Source organism: Vulpes vulpes, unplaced genomic scaffold, assembly GCF_048418805.1.
Source record: "Vulpes vulpes isolate BD-2025 unplaced genomic scaffold, VulVul3 Bu000000795, whole genome shotgun sequence".
Taxonomy (NCBI): Eukaryota; Metazoa; Chordata; class Mammalia; order Carnivora; family Canidae; genus Vulpes; species Vulpes vulpes.
The window spans coordinates 1-17,514 of NW_027325707.1; the positions used below are offsets into that span (position 1 = coordinate 1).

The window sequence follows — 17,514 nt, forward strand, 5'->3', positions numbered from 1 at the left end:
AGCTATGCCATTCCCACTGTTATATAATGGCTGGGCAGTCATAGTTCTAAAACCCGAGAGGACAAGAAGAAGGCAGAAAAAAAAAAGGCCCTTGAATTGGGTAGGTTCTTTTGAATTTGCATTTATTCCACCACTGATAAAGTTATTTTTTAATGTGTTAAATGTATGTCTTCTTTTCTTTTTTTTAATAAGTTGTCTAGTAATAATACTTGGTCAACTATATTTAAGACATTTGGTTACTTTTTCTTTTTTTTTTTGTTTTAATTTTTATTTATTTATGATAGTCACAGAGAGAGAGAGAGAGAGAGAGAGAGAGAGAGAGGCAGAGACATAGGCAGAGGGAGAAGCAGGCTCCATGCACCGGGAGCCCGACGTGGGACTTGATCCCAGGTCTCCAGGATCGCGCCCTGGGCCAAAGGCAAGCGCTAAACCGCTTCGCCACCCAGGGATCCCTGGTTACTTTTTCATATGCATTTTCCCCATTCTATTTCTTTAAATATTTTTACTGTATCTTATGCTAATAGTCTATATTTTTATATAATTGAAAACATTTCTCTAATAATCAAGAGTGTATCTTCTGATCATAGCTGAATTAAGTATACTATTTTGTTTCCTATATATTTTTTAAAAAACTGGTGGCCTGAAACTCAGGTTTCTGAGGTGTCCTTGAAGGATACTGTCTACACCACCACCCCACTTAAAAAAAAAATTATTTATTTTATTCATGAGAGACAGAGAGAGAGAGAAAAGCAGAGACACAGGCAGAGGGAGAAGCAGGCTTCCCACAAGGGAAGGAGCCTAATGTGAGACTCGATCCTGGACCCCAGGATTATGCCCTGAGCCAAAGGGCATATTCACTTACTGAGCCACCTCAACCACTGAGCCACCCAGGTGTCCCACAACTCCACCTTTTGACTCGGAAGTGAAATATAGTGAAATTATCATAGGCAAATAAGTACCTAGACCATGGTTTAGGATACGGGAAAACAAGCCAGATCAGACTACAGAACACCAGAAGTGATTTCTCCAAGTCAGAAAGCTCAGAAGGGATTCGTTCACTGCAGGACTCACCCGGCGTGGTCCCTGACTTGACCTTCTCTGGTTTCAGCTGCTCTATGTCTGCTGCTCGGAGCTCCTCCTCCTTCTCTGTGTCCAGGAGGGTATCCTCCACCTCCTCTTCCTGATCCCTCCTGGAATCTTCTGTAGACTGTTGCTGTTGCTCCTTGCTTGCCACATCTTGCCACATCAGCATAAAGCATACAAATACATAGAAGCCTAGGTCTTTGTAGAACAAAGTAATCATGAGTGGGTGTAGTTTGTCCTTTTTAGCTTCCAAGGTTTTATTCATGCTGGTTCTCCTGCTGACCAACTATGTGCCATGAACACAGTGCTTGGCTTTTCTGTGCCCCGGAAGCTCTACTGACCTACTGATGTCACTACCTATTCTCTACCACAAAAGTAAGATGCTTAACTAGGTTTTTACTGCTATTACAAGAGATTGAACTAGAATAAACAGGCTGGACAGATGACTCAGCAGTTAATGGAATTAACCATTATGTGCTCCATTAACCATTATGAGTGAAGAAACTATAATGATTAAGAGTATAACACAGGACACAGAAGAACCAACACCGAGACTAGCATTGTGATTTGGACAAGTTCTTAAACTTGTCTGGCTTCAGTATCCTCATCTATGAGGTGGAAATATCATAGCCCAGGGATGCCTGGGTGGCTCAGTGGTTGAGCACCTGCCTTCGGCCCAGGGAGTAATTCTGGAGTCCCGGGATCAAGTCCCACTTTGCGCTTCCTGCATGGAGCCTACTTCTCCCTGTGTCTCTGCTGCTCTGTTTGTCTCTCATGAATAAATAAATAAAATCTTAAAAAAAAAAAAATCATAGCTCATTAAGATTATTGGAAAAATTTCATGATCATTCAACAGACCGAAGAGTGGTACAAAGTAAAGGCTCAATTCATGGTAGCAATGATTATTACTGCTTTATTTTTCTAAAAAGTGAAGTCAGAAAAGTAACTCATGGTAGAGCAATCATTTCTGAAACTATGTTCATGGATAAGTATCATGAACACTAAATTTTGCATATTAGGAATAAAACACTAAAAAGTCACCAAGAGAACTAGAAGGAGAGACTAAGACTGGTCACTCCCTTGTGATTTTCTTCCTCTTTTCACTTACGAAAAAAACATACACTTCTAGTTCACACCTCCTGCCATTGCAGGAGTGACCTCACAGTGACCAAGAAGCAATATGTCCAGTACTCAGAAACCCTGAAACTAGTGCTAGGTTTGGATGTGGCCAAATGTTATCATGGATATTAAAAGACTTATCCCAGACCCCGAAACCCTGAACACTTGCACTTGCTGCAGATATCGTTTTAGACCCAAACCAAACTGTATTCCTGCATAATTCTTATTAGAGAGAAAATAGTTCAAAAAAGCCATTCCCACCCCTAAGATGAATTTATTTATCTGCTGGGCACACAGTCATACAGCCTAGTCTCACAGAGAACTCAGCAAAGGAAAAGCCTTCTCTGAACCATACCATACATCTGTGCATCATAGGGGTCGCTGCCTTGCTTAATGTGCTCAAAGGCATCTGCGTCTTCTGCCTGCGGCTGGGGCTGGGCTGGCCCCTGCTCAGTGTGGTTCTCCATATCCACAGTCTTCAGCCGCTTATGCACATGCTCACTGTGATCACCCATGGAGCGTTCATTGTCGGCCTGTCCAGGTTTCCTCTTGAAACTCTGTGGGAAATAGGAAATTCACTAGAGTTTTGTCTATACTGGCAAAAAAGACTTAACATACCTAATAAAGTTAACCAGCCCCCTATGGATGGGCAACCACAGAAAAATAGAATTCAATGCAGCTGTTAAAAAGAATGGGCTGATCTCCAGACAAAAAGTATAGATCTGTATGATAGACTTTAGATCTGAAATAAAAGGAAGAAACACATCCATACTTAAGTTACATACACAAAAGTACATGTAAAACAAGAAAAAACTGTTGGCAACAATTTATTCTTATGTGGCTTAAAGACAGGAATAAGATGGAAGCTTTTTAGGGGATTGCTTTTTATATATGAATTTCATTTCATGTACATGAATTATATCCCGTTAAAAAAAAAAAAAAAAACCAAGAAACCCTAATTTTTAGGGTCACCCATGGGACTCAGTCAGCTGAACATCTGACTCTTGATTTTGGCTCAGGTCATGATCTCAGGGTCATAAGATCGAGCACCACATCAGGCTCCAAACTGGACTCAGTGCTGTGGGCACAGGGTCCACTTGGGATTCTCTCTCTGCCCCTTCCCCCACTCATGCTTGTGCTCTCTCAATAAATAAATAAATGAACTTTTTAAAAACCCTTATTTTTAAAACACAAAAAAGTGGGACAGTGGAAAAAAAGACTGGCTAGTACTAGGCAACAACAGCCAACACTTGGCTCTTAGGCTGTGTAAAGGAATAGGGAAAGTGTGTGTGTGTACACACACCCCCATGGGGAAGGAGCCTGGGGTCCTGATATGCTTGCTATAGCCACCATCATGTTTGGTGAGACAGCAAAGCCTGGGAGCTTGGCTGTTTTTAAACCACCACACTCGGGATCCCTGGGTGGCGCAGCGGTTTGGCGCCTGCCTTTGGCCCGGGGCGCGATCCTGGAGACCCGGGATCGAATCCCACATCGGGCTCCCGGTACATGGAGCCTGCTTCTCCCTCTGCCTATGTCTCTGCTTCTCTCTCTCTCACTGTGTGCCTATCATAAATAAATAAATAAATAAATAAAAAATAAATAAATAAAAATAAACCACCACACTCAGGGCATCTTTTCACACATAGCCTGCGCCCAAGTTCAGCAGAAGAGGGACAGAGACCTGTGTGTTTTTCCTGGTCTGTTTCTGGGAAGCCAACCGAGCGATGAAGTTGGATTCATGGCCTTCTGCCTGATTTGCATCCGCAGCTCCACTTCCGTGTTCCTATGAAATCCAAGCGACGAGAGAATGAAAGTGGAAGATGCCGTATGAGCACCTGGCTACTGTGCTGTTTTATGTGCAGTTTCTCTATTATTTTCCTCTCAGAGTCAAAACAATACACCTGCCTCCCTGGTCCAGAACTCACCTATGACTAAGGCCTAGCCTGTGGGCAAAATTAAGAGCATCTAAATCCAGATAGGTCACCCTCTTGAGGGACTTCACTGTGTAAGGCTGATTAGTTCCTTGTTTCCAGAACGGTAATGGCTTACTCTGAAGGCAGGAAAGACCTCTACAAGAATCCAGGCTCTGACATTTACCAGCTGTGCACCCTTGAAATGGTCATTTCACTTTACTGTGGCTTATTTAGATCAAATATAAAATGGAGAGAGTAGTAACGATAATCAGCAGTCTTAGAGAACTATTATGAGGATTTGAAGTAATAAAAATCCTTAGCACCTACCTAAATGGGTGCTCAATAAATGGGGGGTGGGCAGTACAAGAAGTATAAGTAAGTGTTGTTACTGGTGAGAAAACTGGGTTCAAAGAGCTTGAACAAGATGTCCAGAGTCACCACTGTAAGTAGCAGGTCCTCTCTTTCCATAGCATATAAGTGGCCTGAACTGTGGTCCATATAGAGAACAATCACTCTAGCTAAAGGAACAAAGAAGTGCTTTGCTTTTTTAAAAAGAAAACCTTAAGAGCAGTGCCTAAGTGGCTCAGTCATGATCTCAGGGTTGTAAGATCAAGCTCCAGGTTGGGTTCTGTGCTGGGTATGGAGCCTGCTTAGGATTTTGTCTCCCTTTCCCTCTGCCTCTCCCCCTCCACTGATGTACTCACTCTTTCTTAAAAACAAACACAAAACCTTTAGAGCCCGGTGAACAGCAAGGAAATACTATTAAAAGGCAGATTACTGCCTCTTGAAGACTAAAGTCTAAATTCAACCTTCCTTTACTTGGAAGCTTTCTAAAAATTAACACCAACTGGAGTATCCCATGATGTACTACCAGCCTAATAGCTTTTTCTCATTAAGCACAATACTTATATACAGCATGTAGCAAATATTCTAGGGTTTGTTCTGAGAGCCATATAAAAGTGCATATCTGAATCATTTTCTTAAAGAATGGAAGATCATCTTTTAGATGTTAAGAGAACATCACATATACACCAACTACTTCTAAACAGATGGTGGTTTCACCCAGGGGAAAGAGACCCTCTAGAGGCAGCTGGCACAGGCAGTGAGGGCCTATTACCTCCTTCCCCCGCTCCTTCTCAGGCGCAGTCCCAGCCAGCTCCACAGCTTGTGCACTCTGCACACTCTCCAACCCAGTCTGTCCGCAAGAGTCATGCTCTTTCCTCTCCGTGGCCTCTGGCACCTGTTCCTCTGTGTCAGAATTCTCTCTGCCTTCTTCTTCTTCCTGTTTTTGCAGGGTAAGCAAACACCACATTAAAATACTCTGAAGGAAGAGTATGAGGCAGTGGGGTGAGGGGTGGATCCTGCAACAATAAGATACCCCATTCCTCACCATGGGGAGTCTGCAGGGTTATTAGCCAGAAAGGGTCTTAAACAGAAACTTAAAGCTGCTCAGCAGCGCCACCTGGTGATAGAGAAGTATCCTAAAAGATTCTGATCGGAATATAGTAACCTCTTTGCTATTATTTTTACTTGAGACAAGCCAGACACTACACAATACCTGGGGCTGGAGACCTTGGTCAACAGGAATGCCATTCTCTGCACTTCCCTTACTGGCTTCCTCGTCCTTGTCTTCCAGAGACTGCTGCTCATCCTCTGAGTTTTCTTCAGGATGTTCAGCAGTATCTTTGTCTTGGCCGTCAGTTCCCGTGTCCATCTCTTCCTCCTCCTCGCCCTTTTCCTCTTCACTGGGGCCTTCCTCAGGCTCATGTTGGCCCTGCCCTTCACTGTGGTCAGCCTCGATCTCTTCCTTTATTTCCTCAGCTTCATGACCTGCTTCTTCAGTATCCATTGGTTTTTCTTTAATTTCCAAAGGATTTTCTTCTGGATACAACAAAAGTAAGAAACACAGAATTTAACACAACTTAACATGGGATTGAGTTACATAAGCTTTTTGTTATTACTCTTGAACCAGGAATTGGCACACTATGGCCCAAGGGCCAAATAGGGCCCACGTGTCTCTGTAAATAAAGTTTTATTGGAATACAGCCACATCTATTTGCTTACTCATGTGTTTAGCCTGCCTACTCTGTGTTGCCTATGGCTGCTTTCACACTACTATAAAAGCAGAATGGAGGTTTTGCAACCCCTGTCGCAGCTTATGGCCTATAAAGTATGATACATTTATTATCTGACCCTTACAGAAAAAGTTTGCCCACCTCTGCTCTAAAACACTGTATGTTACATATAATTGTCTGGATGGTGCATTTCATTTTTTTTTTAAGATTTTATTTATTTATTCATGAGAGACACACACAGAGAGAGGTAGAGACACAGGCAGAAGGAGAAGCAGGCTCCATGCAGGGAGCCCGATGTGGGACTCAATCCTGGGTCTCCAGGATCAGGCCCCGGGCTGAAGGCAGCACTAAACCACTGAGACACCCGGGCTGCCCTACATGGTGCATTTCATTAAAAGATTCTAAGTAATCTACCAAAAAAATCCTAAAAGCCAGCACAAAAGGAATATTTTGGACCAAAGATGGGCAATGATGTTTTACCCTTGACAATAACTGGTAGACAGACTTTTTTATCATACACAGAAAATACAACATATGTTCAATGGAAACATTCCTATTTGGAAAAGTTTTGTTTATTAAAAGCATGTTCCTATACTTTGGACACTTCAGAAATCAAAGCTAAATAATTTTTTAAAATAATTGCTTCTGGGGGATCCCTGGGTGGCTCAGCAGTTTAGTGCCTGCCTTCAGTCCGGGATGTTATCCTGGAGACCCGGGATCGAGTCCCACATCAGGTTCCTGTGTGGAGCCTGCCTCTCCCTCTGACTGTGTCTCTGCCTCTCTCTCTCTGTCTCTCTTATGAATAAATAAAATTTTAAAAAAAAAATTGCTTCTTAGTTTATATACACAATTGTCTACATCTTGAATTTAAGGTTGATGTCAGAATCCAAAATTATATGGTAGTGAAATGGTCTCAGAAGTAGCAACTTATACAGTGCTAAATAAGTCAGCTAGAATTTTTTTAAGTAGGCTCCACACCTTGCATAGAGCCCAACGTGGGGCTGAATTTAGGACCCTGATATCAATACCTGAGCTGAGATCAAGAGTCGCACACTTAACTGACTGAGCTGCTCATGTGCCCCAAAAGTCAGAGTTTAAATGTAACAAGCCTCACCTTGAGATGCTGGGAAATTTCCTTTAGGTTTCTTAATAAAACTATACAAAAATGGGGGATGGGTGGGTGGGGAGTAAGCTATAGAGAGATTCAGAGAGTGAAGACTTGTTCTTAGGATGAGGAAAGCCTGTTATCAAATTTTCAATCAAATGATTCTGGTTAAGTAACAGTTCACAAATTCATTTTTTTAATTATTAAATACTTCAAGCATGGAAAACGCATTTTAAAATTAAAAACCTGGGCAGCCTGGGTGGCTCAGCGGTTTAGTGCCGCCTTCAGCCCAGGGCGTGATCCTGGAGACCTGGGATTGAGTCCCAGGTCAGGCTCCCTGCATGGAACCTGCCTGTGTCTCTGCCTCTTTCTCTCTCTGTGTGTCTCTCATGAATAATAAATAAACAAAATCTTTTAAAAAAAATTAAAAAATAAAATTAAAAACCACCTAGATTTAATAGATGTGAACACTGTGCTGTATTTGTATCAAACTTCTGTCACTTGTTTTTAAGAAATAAATGGTTCTGGGTACAACTATATGGATTCTGGATGCCTTTGCCCTTCCTACTTCCTCAAAGGTCACCATAACCTGAAGCTGCTGTGTTTTCTTCCTTTTTGTGTTTTCCTATATTTGATGCACCCATTAATATATAGTATTAAACTTTTACATAAACGTTACCTCTTATTTATTCTTTTATAACTTACTAATTTTTTCCAATATGGGGTTTTAAAAAGTTTAATAACTTTTCTATATATGTAACAGATTTGTTATGAAGCACAGTGAGGCTAGCTTCTATCTGTCTGATTACCCACCATGACTGGGGACTTTCTTTCTATTATAGGGGCATTTTCCAAACAATACAGTATCAGCTCTCCCTAGGGAACTCACTCAAACTGAACAGCGGATGACAGGCAGATTACTGTCAAGTGCCCTGTGACTTCTCTTGATTATTCAGTTTCATTCCCTGTAACAATGACTTCATATTTCAAATTAAACATGTAACAGATGCACAGCCACCAATAACTGAAACAATCATTTCCCTAAAAAAGCTGTACCTAAGGCTCCACTAGAGGCCTCATATACTCAGATTTCAGTGTTTACATCAATCCATGAGATGGGGCATCGAGATGGCTGTGAGGAAATGAAGCTTTGTGTGATGAAGGACCACACAGCTACTGCAATGCTAAAACATAGGACAGGAGAGGACATTAATGACAAAAAACCTGCTAGTTTACTTTCACTGTACTCAGCTTAAGCTTTAAGTCTAACTCAGGTGAGAGAAACACTACAGAGAAAAAGCAAACAATTTTCTCAAAGAGGAATTGAGATGACTGGACAAGATTTTTGACCTGCCCATGATATGGCATGAAGAAATTGGTTATTGTACATTTTTAGTGAATTCCAACTGGTCTCTTTAGGTTTTGAAAGACATACCTCCTTCTTCATGGTCTGTGTCCTCACCACCGTTCTTGTCTTCACTGTCTAGGTTCAAGTCATCTGGAAGGTCCAAGGCCTCAGGTTCTGGCAGCTTCTCCTGATTGCCATGGTAAGGATCCACCTCATTTTCATCATATTCCCTCTTTGGACAATGGAGAGAACAGGAAAAAATAAATTACAAACTTTTTAAAAAGTAGTATTTGCATATAATTATCTTTAAGCAGCTATGCTAACAGAATACAAAGTCTCTTCTCTAAAATTTCCCCCATACTTCAGAATTTTACAAATGCTTCTAGAAATTTCAAATTTCAAACTTCACTTTCTATGCACGTTCTCCACTGATAAGAGGTACTGTGTTGCTTAATTTCAAGAAAGAAACTAAGGTTTACGAGGAGATATATAGAAAAGAATCACAGAATTTAGCTTTCAAACTCCAGCATGAGCCCAAACAGCATGAAGACTACCTCATTAGTAACCAATAGATATTTTATGAGGTGTTGAGAGACTTTGTTACACGTTTTATGAGGCAATGGGAAAACAACTGATGAACAGGATGAAAATATCTTAAGACTTCCCCAGGAGCTCTGCAGTACAACAGCCCTGGCCTTGAATCAGGGGTAGATCCATTTCATAACCTCATCACCTCATCTATTTGTTCATTAATTTTGTCCTGGCCTTGTCCATCATCAGCAACTTCTTCTTCCTTTTCCTCCTTATCTTGGTTTTTATCTTTGTTTGATTTCCCAGCATCTAAGTTGTCATCTTTGGCAACAAGTCCACAATCTTCCTAAATGTCAGAGGAAGAAAAGGCACAAAATCACAAAATCATTACTCTCAATCTAAGAAACTGCTTTCATGTAGGTTGATTCTATCTAAATTAGTTCTTAGGCATGTACAATTTCTGCCTGTTGGGCCAATCCCATGGAAATATCCAGATGACAGGGTGTCATTTACAACCTAGAAAGAATAGTCTGGCTTTAGCCCAGATGGCAGCAGTAATAGCAGAGGTGTGAACAGTGGGATGGGCCACACTGTGCTGCTGCAGAGTCCCATCCAGCCTGACTTTTCCCAAGCAGGGAGGTGGAGAAGTTCAGTGGCCAACAGCCGAATCAGAACACTTGCATTGAGTCTTAACTTGGCTCTTCCATAATACATGGCCCAGGTTAGGCCATTCTTCTGGCTTGGAATACAATCAAGAAGAGGCAAAAAAGAAGAAGAACAAGAGGGATGAAAGAAAGAAGAAAAACAATGACAGAGAAGAGCAGTAAATAACAGAAAATGGTAACGGGTGGGAACAATGTCTCCTCTCAACCTGGGGACTATAGGATAGGGGGAATCTTTTAATTACCTCATCCATTCCTGGCCCTGTTTCTTCAGTTTTACTGTCTTCTTCCTCCTCCTCTTCTTCCTCATCATCATCACCCCAAAGCCGCTCATCTAGTTTATCAGCTTCCTCACCATTCAGATCGCCCATCTGTTTATCTAGGTCTCCACCATCACTATCTGATTTCCCATCATCCTCTTCTGAAAGGGAAGACACTGAGCTAAGGTAAATCCCCAAACTGGTCCATGTGTGCAGAACAGGGATGGATACACTACCTGGCAAGTGCCCCATCTGAGATTTATTGCTTGCATTTACAGGACTTTGTACAGGCAGATGCCTACTGAAGTAGTCCTACTGTGTTTTGCAAACTATTTGAAGGAAAAAAGAAGTCCATAATATGTGATATTAACAAACAGAAGGTGGTAGAATAGCTGTCAGTGTGTCTACTTCTGGTGCTAGGGGGAATATTCATTATGAGACTCAGCAACTTCACTGGGTTGTGGTTTCTTGTCTGTGAAATGAAAGATTTAAACTATATGACTTCCAAGGTTCCTCCCCATTTCTAACACATTATATATACACTTCTATTTTATCCAACATCTAAAATCGTGTGTCTAATTCAATAGAATTTTCTTACCATTGTTTTTGCTCAAGGTCCACTGTGATAAAGGTTATATTCTTTAAAAAAAAATTTTTTTTTAAATGTATTTATTCACAAGAGACACAGAGAGAGGCAGCGACAAAGGTAGAGGGAGAAGCTCCCTATTGGGAGCCTGATGCAGGACTCGATCCCAGGATCCCTGGATCACGACAGAGCCAAAGGCAGATGCTCAACCACTGAGCCACCTGGGTGCCCCTAAAGGTTATATTCTTATGTTTCTTAGGCAAGTGTATACTTTTCTACTTTAAGGTCAACTCTCATTTCTGCAATACCTTCACTTACAATAAGACATGATATCTCAAATTACGCTATGGTCAGAAATTTAGGGCAATTGCTGAATTATGGTACAAACCTGTGACAAGTGATAATGTGCTATTAAGAAATCACATTCTCAAATAATTTATAATGATAGGGGAATGCTCATATGTTAAATGAAAAAAGCAAACTGACTATAAAGGACCCTGGGTGGCTCATACGGTTAAACATCTAACTCCTGGTTTCTGGCTCAGGTCATGATCTCAGGGTTGTGGGATCAAGGCTCACATCAGGCTCCACGCTGGACATGGAGCCTGCTTAAGATTCTCTCTCCCTCTCTCTTTGCCCATTCCCCCAGCTCTCTCCCTATAAAAGGAAAAAAAAAAAAAAAGCCATCTACAGAACTATTTATGGTCTCTGTGTGTATACATATACACACACAATAAATGGAAAGGAATAAAAATTTATTAAGTGGTTTGAGTGGTAAGTCTAAGGGCTACCTATTCACTCCTGCACTCTCGTTCCAAATCATCTATAACAAATGCCTACTACTTTTTTTTTTTTTTTAAGTTGTTTAAAGAAACTACCCTGACCAATTTACTTTTGAGCTGAGAGTCAAGCTCTGTTAGGGGTATCTCTTCTTGTTCTTTCAGGCTTCCCTGAAGGGGAAGTCACTATGTCTAGCACAGGAGGCAGCCAAAATACCAATGTCTTGAGTTTACAGAGATGAATCTCCAAAACTGACTATAGACTTCTGCCTCAGTCAAGACAGTGAAGAAATATACATATGCTAATGTTTTCATTTTCAGTTATGCAGAGTAATAAACTTGTTCCAAAAAATTATAATAGGCTCCTTATTGAGAACATGTAATTTCCTAGATAAACTATTTTTTAAAAACAAGAATGAAGTAACAACCACAAACCTTGTTCTTCAAGTTCCCCACCATGCATTTTCCCATCAAAGTCTTCTGACATCTCAATGGCATTATCCTCGCCCTTAATGTCTGATTTTGAGTTAGGATCCTCTTTATCCTTTTCTTGACCTTTCTGAAATGTATCTTCTGCCTATATAAAAAAAAGCATTATAGAAAGCATAAATGCTGTCACTTTGCTGTTGTTTATTCAGCTCTAAATAGAACATAAATATATAAGCCACCATTAATGATATTAAGTTATCTCTAGGGAGAGGAAAAATAAGAGAACCAACGGGGATATAACCACACACAATAATTTCTGGTTTGCTTTAGTAGGTCTGTAATTTCTAGTTTTATTGCATTGGGATTAGAGAATATAGAATTTTGTTGAAGTTTTCTTCTTGTGAATTGTTAAAAAAAAAAAAAAAAGGCAATTCCAGACATATGCATTCTTAAAGAACGCAAAGAATACGCATTCTTAAAAAAAATAATAACTTCTTAAGAATAAGAAGGATAAAAAATTCAATCCTATTATAATGTCCACATCTTTAATATTTTTATCACTTTGGTCTCAGATAGTAACTGAATATAATTTTTGTTCACTTTTCCTTAAACTATATGTATTCCTGTATACTCTAGGTGTTATTTGTGGCAGAAGATTCATGATTGTTCTCTTATTATGGTTGAATTTTATTTTTTTCAAACTATGGTTGGATTTTAAAATGCTTTTTAAAAATACAAACACGGGATCCCTGGGTGGCGCAGCGGTTTGGCGCCTGCCTTTGGCCCAGGGCGCGATCCTGGAGACCCGGGATCGAATCCCACGTCGGGCTCCCGGTGCATGGAGCCTGCTTCTCCCTCCGCCTGTGTCTCTGCCTCTCTCTCTCTCTCTCTCTCTCTCTCTCTCTGTGACTATCATAAATAAATAAAAAATTAAAAAAAAAAATTTTAAAAAACAAACACAATAAAATCCCATTAAAAGAACTGTAAGCAAAACAGAAAGAGTAAGTTTCCCATGGAACCACCATCCTGCAAAAATCTCAAAGAAATCAGTATCACTGACATTCTGGTACATCTTTTTATCCAAGAATACACCTAGGTGATCTGTATCAGTACACACCCCCCACATCTTTATAAACAAAAAGGGATCACTGCTTTACTAACTGCTTTGCAATCTGTTTTTCATTTCTTTTTTAAAAAATTTTTTATTTTTAAGTAATCTCTATATTCAACATGAGTCTCAAGCTCATGACCCCGAGATCAAGCGTTGCATGCTCTATTGACTGAGCCAGCCAGGAACCCGGTTTTTCTAATTTAAAAAATATCTTGTAGATAGATTTATATGTATCAAGATGGAAATCTATCTCATTCTGTCTAATTAGCTTAAAGCACTGTTCTGCATGGATGGTGTCATAATTTTTTTTTGATGGTGTATAATTTAAACAATTCCCTCCTGGTAAGTATTTGGAATTTTTTTCACAATCTTCACCATTATAATGTTATAGGGAACATCCTTGTACAAAAAAACCTCCTTCATATACCTATTTATCTTTAATATTAACATTTCTCTCAGAAAACACGGAATTCCTAGGTCAAAGAATACATACAATTAAAATTTATGAAATATTGCCAAATTGTTTTGATAGCTTTTATCCCACTTCATGTTTTTTTGCACAGGATTGCACTTTTCTATTAAGTTTGTGATTTTTTTTTTTTGCTTTAATTTTTTTTCCATGAAAAAAGTAACGTTGGCAAAGAAGTTAAATTTGAGAAATACAGAAAAGCCAAATAAAAAAATGTATGTGTATTAAACAGAGCTCTACCATCAACACTAGCTTAACTCTTTTTGTTTTTCTTTCCAGTTTTCAAAGGATAAGTTTGAATTGATTTGCTTCTTTAAGCTATGGTTGTAGCTATTAAAAATAAATAAAAATGTGTGGTCTGCTTTAGATTTAGAATATAGGAGCTTAAAAAAAATTCCATTATTTCTTCAAGTCACAGTTGGTAAATCTGTATGACTAATAATAGTATGCTTTAAAAAAAAAAAAAAAAAATCACTCCCAAATAAGACAGGCATTTAAAAAAAGCAACACAGGAATCTTAGCCCAAAACACCTATTTCAAAAACATTCTTGATTCCAACTAAAACAGTATATAAATTAAGATTTTTCAACAGGTCTTAAAGATATACAATAGAATCTGTTAATAATAAACACTGGTATTATTATTTAATGCACCTTACTTAAAATAGCCAAGTTTTTTTATCCTTAAATGAGTCACTACCAAAAATACTCTAGAATATCAAGATCTCTCCATTTAAAATAAAAAATTTTAGATTACTTCCTTGTCAAATTATAGCTATAACTAATGACTGAGCTACAAAGATCCCTTCTGTAGTTTTTTGGCTTTTTATTTATCTCCACTCTCTAAAACTTTAGTATTCTTAGGGCTCCACAAACCAGAGTTTGAAAATCATTAACCTAGTAAAAAACATTCATGTATAAAACTTAATATTGAGAAGAAAATAAAAAGGGAGTGAGTTTCTGAAAACTGTATGTATATTTCGGGCATGCGATAACATACCTGTTCTTCATTTTCTATCTGGTCACTCACATCTTTCATGCCCTCGCCTTCCCCAATTCCACCTCCCTCATAGTCATGGAATTCAGTTGCTCCTTCTCCTGCTGAATCTTCCATGAATTCTTTAGGCAGGCAAAATCCCTTAAAAACAAGAGTGAATAATTAGGTACAAAAGCAATAAAAGAAAAATAATTTTTGACCTTTTCTCTCAGGATTTTCAATCTGATGGAAATTCATACAGTAGACATGGCATTTCCTTCTTCCTTGGTGATAACAGTTATTATGCTGTTCAAAGCTGGACATTAGATTTAACATATAAGCTTTTGACTTTGTAGAGGTCTTTCTGATATGTAGTAATCTTAACTGGCAAGACAAAAATCTGAATCAATTATACTAGGACAACATTTTAGGACCAAGTCACTCAGCAAGAGTAGAACCTCTCAAGTGTCTAAATCCCAAAGGGATAATTCATTCTTCTTTATTTACTTCTCAAATTAGTAAAGCCAGAGAGCAGCCTGGGTGGCTCAGCAGTTTAGCACCACCTTCAGCTCAGGGCGTGATCCTGGATAACTGGGATCGAGTCTCATGTCAGGCTCACTGCATGGAGCCTGCTTCTCCCTCTGCCTGTGTCTCTGCCTCTCTCTCTCTCTCATGAATAAATAAATAAAATCTTAAAAAAAAAAAAAAAAAAAAGAAAAGAAAAAAAAAAAAGAAAAGAAAAGAAAAAAAAAAAAGAAAGAAAAGAAAAAGAAAAAGAAAAAGAAAAAAGAGAAATTAGTAAGTCAGAGAAGAGAGGAGGGCAAGAAGACCTATAACCCTGGAGGTACAGCAACTTGAAGCAGATGACACAGTGGGAAATTTCATTTTTACTTCAAAAATTGAAGAAAATTTGGTGTGATGCTCAAGTAAAATGTTAATTTTAATATAAAAGAAACATGCCTCCCCCTCAACTCTTGAGGTAGAACTGTCACTCTTAATGTATGTGCCACGTTTTCTACCAAGGCATCTGGCATGCCATGGGTTCTAGAGTCAAGAACAAGGTCAGACAAAGAAAAGACTCATGAAGTGTTAACAAAACAGTGTTTAGTGTTGGAAAATAATCTTGGAAAGGAAAATCAACTACTAGCATATGGGACAAAAATGAACAGAAAAACAAGTATAAGAAAAGAGTAGTTCTCAATCACAAATTTTATCAGACAAGCTATCAAGTTATTTGTCAATCTTAGGATGGAAAAGTACTAAGAAATCAGCTGCCAACTAACACAGAATCAAGAGCCCCAAACCAGTTGCCAATTGTGTCACCAAAAGCTTTCCATGGATTGTTAGAATTATGACCTAGATCTTAGCACTGAGTCTAACCTACTTTGTTTCCCTCAGGACTATTCAGAAAGGATATGAATACAATGTGGATACATAAAAACTTAAAGGAAAGGCAAAATCACTTTTAGGACATGTATTCCTGGAATATTGATTGAAAAATATGTTTTGGTTAACTTAACTAATTTTCCCATTGCGCTACATTATTTTAAAATAGGTTTAGATATAGACAGAATACAACCATACAGGAGAAGACTCAGATGTCCTTCTGCAGGAGCATCACTACAGTAGCTACCTCTAGAACAGCCAAAGGACTCCCAACACTTTTGCTTATATCAGACCCCCAAACCCCACCCGAAGCACAGGCCAAATTCACTCTAGAACCTGTCAGATCAGAGCAACAGCACAAGTGGACTAACACAGCTAACTCAAATCTCAGGGCACCCTCACTATACACTGTCCTGCTACTGTCTTTTGCATGTAGTCTATCTTCCAAAGAGTGATGGGGAAAAAAACAAAAACAAACAAACAAACAAAAAAAAGTGATGGGATGTGAGATTGGCTCAGTGCCCATTGAAGAGAGGGAGCAAATCGGACTAACTCATTTATTATTAAACAAATACAAATATCTATCCTCTAGATATGCTTGCTGCATGGGCTTGCCTCCCATTTTTAAACCCTTTCTAGTATTCCAGATACTCAGAACTAAGAACTCTTGACTATTTATAAGAAGGCTAGACCCAATCTTCAGTCTGTAAATTCCTATCTTTCTCAAGTGATTCTCACCTGTATTGTACCTGGATTTGGAGAAAATCTTAGAATACTAAAGAAATAAAAACAAAACAAAGTATATATTCAATTAAATGTAGTTCTCACAAAAATGGTAAGGAATGTAGGCAGATCTCACTTTACAAATGAGGAGACTGAGGCTCACGACAGCCCCTGGAGTCTAGGGAATTCATCAGAGGGGGACCTGCAGGTTCCAAGACCTTAATGGAAACAGGCTTAGCAAAAGGGTGCTGGATAAAGCCCTGAGAAATCCACAGGGAGAGCAAATCACCTATTTGTGAAGGTTCAAAAAAACCAGCTTGGGAACCCAAGCACTAATGGGTATGGAGGATCATGGACAGTCCTTACCTCCTGGGCCAACTCTGTAAAGACCTGGGCAAGCACAGAGAGCAGCTTTGCAGTGCTACGGTGAGTTGCCAGAGACACAGTCAGGAAGAAGAGGACGAGGTCTGAGTATCTGGAGAGCATGGGCACCAGACGCACCAACACGCAGCAGGACTGGCTGAAGAACTGTGGGCAAAAGACCACAAGGCCTGTTCACACTAGTAACCAGTACCAGGTTTTCTCTGGGGTAATAATAATGTTCTATAACTAGACAGCAACAATAATTGCACAACACTGAACCTACTAAATGCCACTAATAGTAAGTTTTATGTATATTTTCTCTTATACACACACACCCTTATGCTCACTGATATTTCCTCCTTGTTGACACAAACCCTCACGAAAGTACATTTTAAATTCTGTCACTTAGTTTCACTTAGTTAACAAGGTTTTTCGTTTTTGCTTTTAAATAAGACGTTTACATACAAATTCTATTTGGAATCAAAGTTAGCACTGGAAGCAATACTAGAGACTTATGATATCCTACAAAATAAATTGCTTCTCTGGGATCCCTGGGTGGCGCAGCGGGTTGGCGCCTGCCTTGGGCCCAGGGCGCGA

At 39.4% G+C, this 17,514-nt stretch overlaps 1 pseudogene; it reads right to left on the reverse strand.

Moving 5' to 3' along the window:
- Positions 1 to 696: 696 nt before the first annotated feature.
- Positions 697 to 17,514, reverse strand: part of LOC112912712 (midasin-like) — a 147,978-nt pseudogene continuing 131,160 nt past the window's right edge.